We start from the raw sequence: 8,081 nt of genomic DNA, 5'->3' as shown, positions 1-8,081 counted from the left end.
CTTATTGCTACCATAGGAATGGACTTTAGGAGCCCATCCCACATGGAGGGATACTCCCTGAGCCTAGACACAAGGGCGTTGGCCTAGGCCCTATCCCAAAGAATATGACAGACTTTGAAGACCCACCCCATGGAAGGCCTCACCCTTCCTGGGGAGCAGAAAGGGTATGGGATGGGTAGGGTGTTAGTTGGGGGGGGCAGGGGAGGAGGGGAGGGAGAAGAACCTGGGATTGGCATGTAAAATAATTTTCTTTCTAATAAAAAAGGAAAAAATAATTAAAATATAATAAAAAACCAAGCCCCTTACAACCACGGGCTCCCCAAGCTTCCACAAGCAGGGCTGGATATCCCTAATAATCTAAATGACTCTTACATTATCTGTATAGTCAAGGTCTCTCCCAACCCCCCACAACAAGGACTAGTGGTGGCTAACAGTCAAATGACCTGTACATTATCTGTATGAAAAGACCAAGCCAGATCCCTCCCTAGGTCCTTAAGTTAGTACAAGTAGCCTATTTCCAGAATACATCTTCTTGAAAGAAATGACATGTCCCTTAGGCTGAGTTTTGAGTAATTATGCTTTCTTGTGCTCTGAGGATTGTATTGCACCAGGAACCCCCCTCCCAAATTATACTATGTTTAAATATACTGGTAATAAACCTCTTGGGATCAGATTCCCTGAAGTTTGATCTAGTTTGACAAAGTCAATCTGAACTGAGTTTTCATTCTTACCTCTTCAAAGTTTGCTTCCCTGCCTGCTGGCCACCTGCAGGGGCCCTCTCACATGCCTGTAATCCCAACACTCAGAATGTAGAGGCCGGAGGATCATTACATGTTTGTGGTGAAGCCAGCCTGAATAGTTTAAAAGAGAAAAGAAAAAAAAATATGTAAGACAAGGAGCAAAAAGCTAGAATGTCAGGTGAAATACTGAGGAGTACTTATAAGACCGGATGGAAGTCAGTAATAGGGAACTTGCATAGCTTGTGAAAGTTCTTAGGTTTCCTGCTTAGGATGACAGTTAGCAATAGAAAAGAAAATGTGGCTTATCAAAAAAAAAATAGTGTCAGCAAACCAATATGCTGGTTACATGTGGAGGCACAACTGGATTACATAGGAAAGCAAAGAGAAGTGAGAATATGTGTAAACAAGTATGGTGATGTGTCTCTCCTATATATCATTGTGTAAATAGTAAATGGATATGGTTGTATATGCAAAAGGGAGATGTGAGTGTGACAGATAGTGGCCGTTTATGCCCCAAAGTGATGAATTGGAATATAGTGGATGTGGCTAAATGGGTATATCTATATCTACATATGTAGTGTGTAAGGGTCTGTATGTCCAGAGATATATAATTGTGGAAGCATTATACTTGTTCACACACACACATATGCACACACATATCTGAGGATGGAAATTTCTAATAAAGAAACTAATTAAATTTGAATATGTAATGGTACAAGTCTGTTATTGTAAGCTAGAGTGACTTACAGTGCTTTGGGAGCAAATCAGGATGTCTGCCCTGATCCTCTGGACTTTGGGACAGACATTGAGTAGTATAGAAGTTGGCTGACATTGCTAAGATGGAGCTGAGACTAATGAGGTTTCTGAGTACACAGCATTCACCCTCCGCAAGGGTAGACACTATCTGTATTTGTGCAAGCCTTTGATCCCAGCACTCAGGAAGCAAAGGCAGGTGTATCTCTGTGAGTTTGAGACCAGCCTGGTCTACAGAGTGAATTCTAGGACAGAACAATGATACACAGAGAAACTCTGTCAGAAAAACCAAACCAAACAAACAAGAAAGACAAAACCAACCAACTAACCAACCAAACAAACAACAAACTTGGAGGATCATCTAGAGAACCTTCTGGCATGATTAGGTTTGTTCTAAGTTCATGTCTATGTTCTTTCTTCAGCTTCATGGTTAAGAATAAGTATGTAGTGGCAGTGAATTCAAGATTTCAATTAATTTCTCCTATATTTCCTGTCTCTGCCTCTTCTTCCTCATGGTGCTTGCCATGCCTGTAAACAGGAAGACCCATGCTGGAGGTCAGATGTGGTGGTTAAGGCCTGTGATTAGAACAGCCAGGAAGCTGAGGCAAGGGGATTGCCATAAGCTTAATGCCAGTGCGGGTTACATATGAGTTCCAGGCCTGCCTATACTACGCAGTGAGACTTTTCTCTGTTTTTCATGGTTCAAAGTAAGAAAATTGACTAGATGCTGCTGCTGTTTTGTGACTTGGTGAAGAATAGGCAAAGAAAATAAAAAATTCAACTTTATTCCAAAAGGAGAGGTCAAGCTTCAGAAATTCACAAATACAGTGATGAGATACCACAAAAGTATCAGGGAAGATGGGCAGCACATGAAAAAGAAGTCAGCTGCGTGGCTCCACACTTGGGGTGATGAATCACACGGCTCTTCCAAAACATAAGCTGAGCATCCCCAGTGAAAACAGAATGGAAGACCTACTCTCAGAACAATCTCTCAGCTTTTCTGAAACTCAAAACCAGTCACAAGATTTGGCGAGATGGTGACTAGTTTGGCATATGATTCATCAGTGGGAAGGAATCTCATTTTGTCACTGTATTACTTGGAGGGCAGGGAGGGGTTGGGCACCACTTTGAGAAAACTTATTGTTTGATTCTGTATAACAGTGGAGCCTTGAGAGCAAGTAACAGCTACAAGAAAAGGAACCTGAATGTAATGGTGCTAGCTTCTACTAATTACAGTGGCTTTCTGGGCACCCATCTTGTCTGCAACATTAAAATGGCTCATGCTCTTTTCCTGGTCACATTTCACATTTTCCCCCTATCCTTTTGCTTTACTCATTTTTGTTCACTGTTGGCCTGGATAAGAGTGATGGACAGGAATCATGACACAGCTTGAATACTATTCTTTCTTTAAATTTCCTCTGACAACTAAATTTGTATACTACTTTTAAATTAATCTGCTCTCAGATTCTCAAGACATGGACAGAATACAGCCTGGTTCCTTGCCAGAATGTCATCCAAATAGTCTCTAGCCAAGTTTCAGATGGAGAATTCAGTTCTCTATGAGCTAGGCCTATACCATCTACATTTCCATCACTATTTTAGTCCCAGATTCCCACCATAATGGCCCATTAAACTCTGTTTACAGCATTTTAGGTATTTTTTACTCCTAAGTTTTGACTCTTCCACATTCCTCCTGTAAACCAGTTTCCAAAGCCTACATGCTTCATATGTTTGTCATAGCAATGGCCCCACTCCTCGGGACCAATTTTCTGTTTTAGTTCATTTTCATATTGTGACAAAATGCCTGACAAGAACAACTTAATAAGGGGATTGAGATGGCTTGCATTTTGAGGGTAGAGTCTTTCCTAGCATGGGAGGCAGGAGCATAGCTCGAGAGTGAGGAAGCTGGTTCCACTGTATCAAGAAGCAGATACTGGTGAATGCTGCTGCTCTGCTTGTTTTCTCCTCCCTCCTCTTGCCTTTTTCCTCTGTTCCTTGGGATGGAGTCTCACACAGGATAGGCTTCCCTTAAATTTAATATGTACTCAGGGATGACCTTGAATTTCTGATCCTCCAGTCTCTACCTCCTGAGTGCTGGGATTACAGCAGTGTGCAGCCATGCCTGGTTTTATGTACTAGGCAAGCACTCTACCGATTGAGTTTCATCCCTATCCCTAGTTTCTCACTTTTCATTCAGTTCAGGACCCCAGGCCATGGAGTTAGTGTCTCCCACATCCTGCTCAGTTAAGCCTTTTCAGAAATATCCTCATAGCCACTAAGACTTGTGTTCTGCATTGATTCTAAATCCAGTGCATTTGGCAATGAAGATTAACCATTGTAGATACAGTGGAAGACAGTATGGAAGTTTTTCACAAAACCAAAAAAATAGAACTACAATATGGTCCAACTATACCATATATATATATATATATATATATATATATATATATATATATATCCAAAGGACTCGAAGTCAATATAACATGGAGATATTTACATATCCATGTTTATTACTGTACTATTTACAATACCTGAAAAATGAAACCAGTCTAGATATTAATTGACAGATGAATAGATAAAGGGCATTTGACACATATGCACAATAGAATTTTATTCCACAGTAGACAAAATGAAACTGAGACATTTGCAGAAAATGGACAGAACTATGAATCATTATATGGAGTGAAATGAGCTAGACTCAGAAAGTCAAATACTGAGTGTTTTCTCTCACATACAGAATCTTGATGTGAGTGTGTGTGTGTGTGTGTGTGTGTGTGTGTGTGTGTGTGTGTTGAAACTAGAAAAAGGATCATGAGAAAAGAATATCTTAAGGAAAGATGAAGAGAAAGAAAGTGAGACTGATGGAATACATGTTGGGGGTACACAAAGAAGGATGAATGTACCAATAAGTAGGCAGGAGGGATGACAGTAGGAGAGGACAACATATAATAAAATATGTATGGAATGTGAATTAATGTATATGTATCAAAATACCACAATAAAGCCCATTACTTTGAACACTAATTTTAGAAACTAATATTTACCTTTGTGTTCTCTTCCTCTCTCCCAATATGGTGGCCCTAGCAAAAGAAGAAGAAGAAGAAGAATAAGAAGAAGAAGAAGAAGAAGAAGAAGAAGAAGAAGAAGAAGAAGAAGAAGAAGACCATCTCCCTAATAAAGTTTCTGGCTGAGGGTGGGAGTGCTGGTCATGCCTCTTAATGTGCCATGCTTTGCTCATGCCCATGGGAGGCCTGCCCCTTTCTGAACGGAGATGTGGATGAGGAAGAGTGAATCAGGGGGAGGTAGATGGGAGGGGTGGGGAACAAGATGAGAGAAGGGAGGGGACACTGTGGTTGGTATGTAAAATAAATGAAACAAATTTAATTAATAAAAAATTGGGATTCTGACAAAACAGATACAGACTGTAGGGCCTGTCTTGCAACAGACGATTTTGATGACTACCCTCCTAGAAGAGGTGATGATAGTTTTGCAGACAATTATCGAGATCTTCAGACTAGTATCAGGATGGGTATCAGGACAGATATTGGGATGGCCCACGGTAAGATATACATAGATATGGGGGCCAGATAGCTATGATGACCGAGGCAGCAGAGACTATGACCGAGTCTAAGCCTCCAGGATAAGCAGTGGCAGAAGAGTATTTGCTAGTGTGTATGTAGGGATGATGACTACAGGGGAGGTGGTGGACCTACGAAGACCCGTATGACAGATGGGATCATCAGTCAATGGAGCTCCAAGGGATGATTACTCTTGGGACAATGATAAGCATGATGACAGCCCTCTCCCCACACCCAGTTCAAAAAAGATCCCAACTGAATCTAAAGCCTCTGAGTACGCCTAAGGAAGACCATTCCTCTGCTAGCACCTCCCAGTCCAGTCAAGCGGCTTCTTTCTATCTTTGGAGGGGCAAAGTCTGTTGACACAGCTGCCAGAGAAAGAGAAGCAAAAGAGCGACTACAGAAGGAGCAGGGGAAGTTGTAGCGTTGGCTGGATGAGCCAAAACTAGACTGCCGGCCCCAGGTGAGAAACCCAAGTCCGCGAAGTGAAGAAACTCAGAAAAGAGAACGGTTGGGGACAGGAAGTGAGTCACGGCAGACTGGGGCCGCAGCCACATCTGGCAGACATACATGAAGGAGAGAGAATGAGAAGTCTCTAGAAAAATAAAACAGTCAATAAAGAAGACTGTCACTATCCAACCTCTAAACCTGATCGGCCTCTAAAGGTAAGGCCAGCCCCTCCACCAAAGGAGAATGTGTGGTTCATGAAGCAAAGCTCTAACCCTCCTGCTGAATCTCAGAGCTCAGGCACAGAGCAGCAGTCCCCTGCAAGAGGTGGAGAGGAAGTAGCCCCAGCTCAGCCCTCTGAGAAAAGACCATGAAGGAAAAATAAAACGGATGGTGTGAGTGTCCCAAAAGGCCAACTTTGGAACTCCAGCTGTGGTCCTGGAGATGGAGCGAACAAAGACCACTGCAAGTAGTTGGATAGAAGAGATGGCAAAAAAAAAAAAAGATCAAGACTCCAGATCTGTACCTGAGCCAAAAGAAACCTGAAAAAAAAATTCAGCCTCCACGTTCATTTCTGCAAGCAAGAACGCTGCTCTCTCTGTGGATGGTGAAGATGAGCATGAGGGAGGTGGCAGCCTTGACTAGACCTCCACATCCTGTGCTTTCTCTTAGTCTCTTCACCCCAAAACAGTCAGGAGCAAATCAAACCTCTCCCGAGACAAGACAAAAGAAAGCTCACCATCCCCCCAAGACCTTGCTTAACATTCATTTCTTAATGAAATGAAATTGAAGTAACTGGAGAATCACCATTGTAGCCTGAGATATGTGGCTACTGCTTTTGAATGGGAAATTTGTGATGTGTTCTGATGACATCAAGCAGTTACCTATGTGACTGATGCCTAGGGCTCCATTCAGCAGAAATGTAGTGACAGTGAGACCCACTCAGCCGAATCAGTTAAGCTGTAGAGAAAGGTTCAGGGAAGAGTGAGATTTCTACCTTTTAATTTTTATCTCATAGTGGCACCAATGAATTCCCAAATATTAACCTGAATAAATTTCTCATCCTTAGAAAGGTAGATTTAGTCTCTTGGGTTGTTTTAGTCATTAGGAGGCTGCCAGACATTCTACTTTAATTGTGACTTAACTGGGGCCAGCCAAGGGGAATTGTTTTATTTAACACCCCCCTGGGGGTAGTTGGGATTGAGTCTACAGGCTGTTAGCAAATAGTACTGCTTGGAGACCAAAATGAATGGGAAACTCAATTCCAATTGTGGCTTAAAAAGCTTTGGGGAGGTAATCAATACCAGCATATCAGGTAGTAAGGGAAATTGAGTGCCCTCCAATAAACACATGAATGGTCATTTCCTGGAAGGGGAAGCACTTAGAAGTCGTAGGAAATTCCTGTCTTGTGTAACCTGGTTTTGCTCCTTCTAAACATTGTCCTTTCTATAGGTTAGGATACATCCACATTCTTTCAAATCCTTGTTACTCTGGTAATCTCACGTTCTTGATGACACTGTTAGTCTCCCAAAAGCAGTGTCTGTAAGTCACACACCTGCTTTCACATCTGTTTTATCTTGACAACCAGAAACTGTGGCCTGAGGAATCACTGCTCTTCTCAAACAAACTTGCTCTGTGATATCTTTGATTCCTGCCCCTGTCTGCTCCTGTTGCTTTCACACCCCTCCTGCTGGAGATTAAATTACTTTAATTGATGGACTTGAGTGGTATATAAGGGTGCATAAAAGGGGAGAGTTAAGTTGGAGGTCTTCAGCCTGGAATGGAGTGTTTTAAGGTTTAACAGGTTTCCTTCACTGGAACCCCATGCCAGTGCTTGATTTTATAATGTGACCTACAGTGTGTGGTTCTCTGCTTAGGAGGGTTGGCTTCTTCCCTCAAAAATAAAGGATAATGCAAAGAACTGTTGAACAAGGTCCTTGTTTCTCTTGCAACATGGTAGCTTGACTTGTTTGCTTTGATATGCACCTTTGTAGAGGTCAGTACAAAGAGGGCAAGCTTCCCTATTGTGGGAAGTCAGGGTACCTGCAAACAAATGAGACCATGGTTTTGATGGGCAAGCCTTAGCTAGGCCTGCTGTGCAGGATCATTTGTGTATGCTGCGGGGGGGGGGGGTCATAGCAAGGCACGTATCCAGTGGACTTGATTGGCTAGTACCTTGATTGACTTTTAGAGAGATTCCCACGGTTGAATGGATAAAAAAAAAAAAAAAAAAAAAAAAAAAACAACCATTAGTTGTAGACAATGTAAAGGTAGTTTCCATTCTTCATTCTTATTTCCCTTTCAAATAGTTGTATTCAAAAGGAAGTTGTGTGTCCCACTGTCCTACTTTGCTCCTCTGTTAAAATAAAAGCAGGGGTTGACTGATTGTCGCACTCCAGAATACATGTAAAATTTCCTCTATGAAATTTTTTCTGGGTTTTTTGAGATAGGGTTTCTCTGTGACTTTGGAGGCTGTCCTGGAACTAGCTATTGTAGACCAGGTTGGTCTCGAACTCATAGAGATCCACCTGCCTCTGCCTCCCAAGTACTGGGATTAAAGGCA

General features: G+C 42.1%; 1 pseudogene; it reads left to right on the top strand.

Annotated features, from left to right (window-relative positions):
* The first annotated feature begins 4,889 nt into the window (after nt 1-4,889).
* On the top strand, nt 4,890-6,163 carry LOC100752841 (annotated as a pseudogene).
* The last annotated feature ends 1,918 nt before the right edge of the window (nt 6,164-8,081 follow it).

The sequence above is a fragment of the Cricetulus griseus genome, chromosome X, assembly GCF_003668045.3.
Source record: "Cricetulus griseus strain 17A/GY chromosome X, alternate assembly CriGri-PICRH-1.0, whole genome shotgun sequence".
NCBI classification, from domain to species: Eukaryota; Metazoa; Chordata; class Mammalia; order Rodentia; family Cricetidae; genus Cricetulus; species Cricetulus griseus.
Note: the sequence above shows the minus strand (reverse complement) of the source record. Positions and strands in the feature narration are given on the sequence as shown.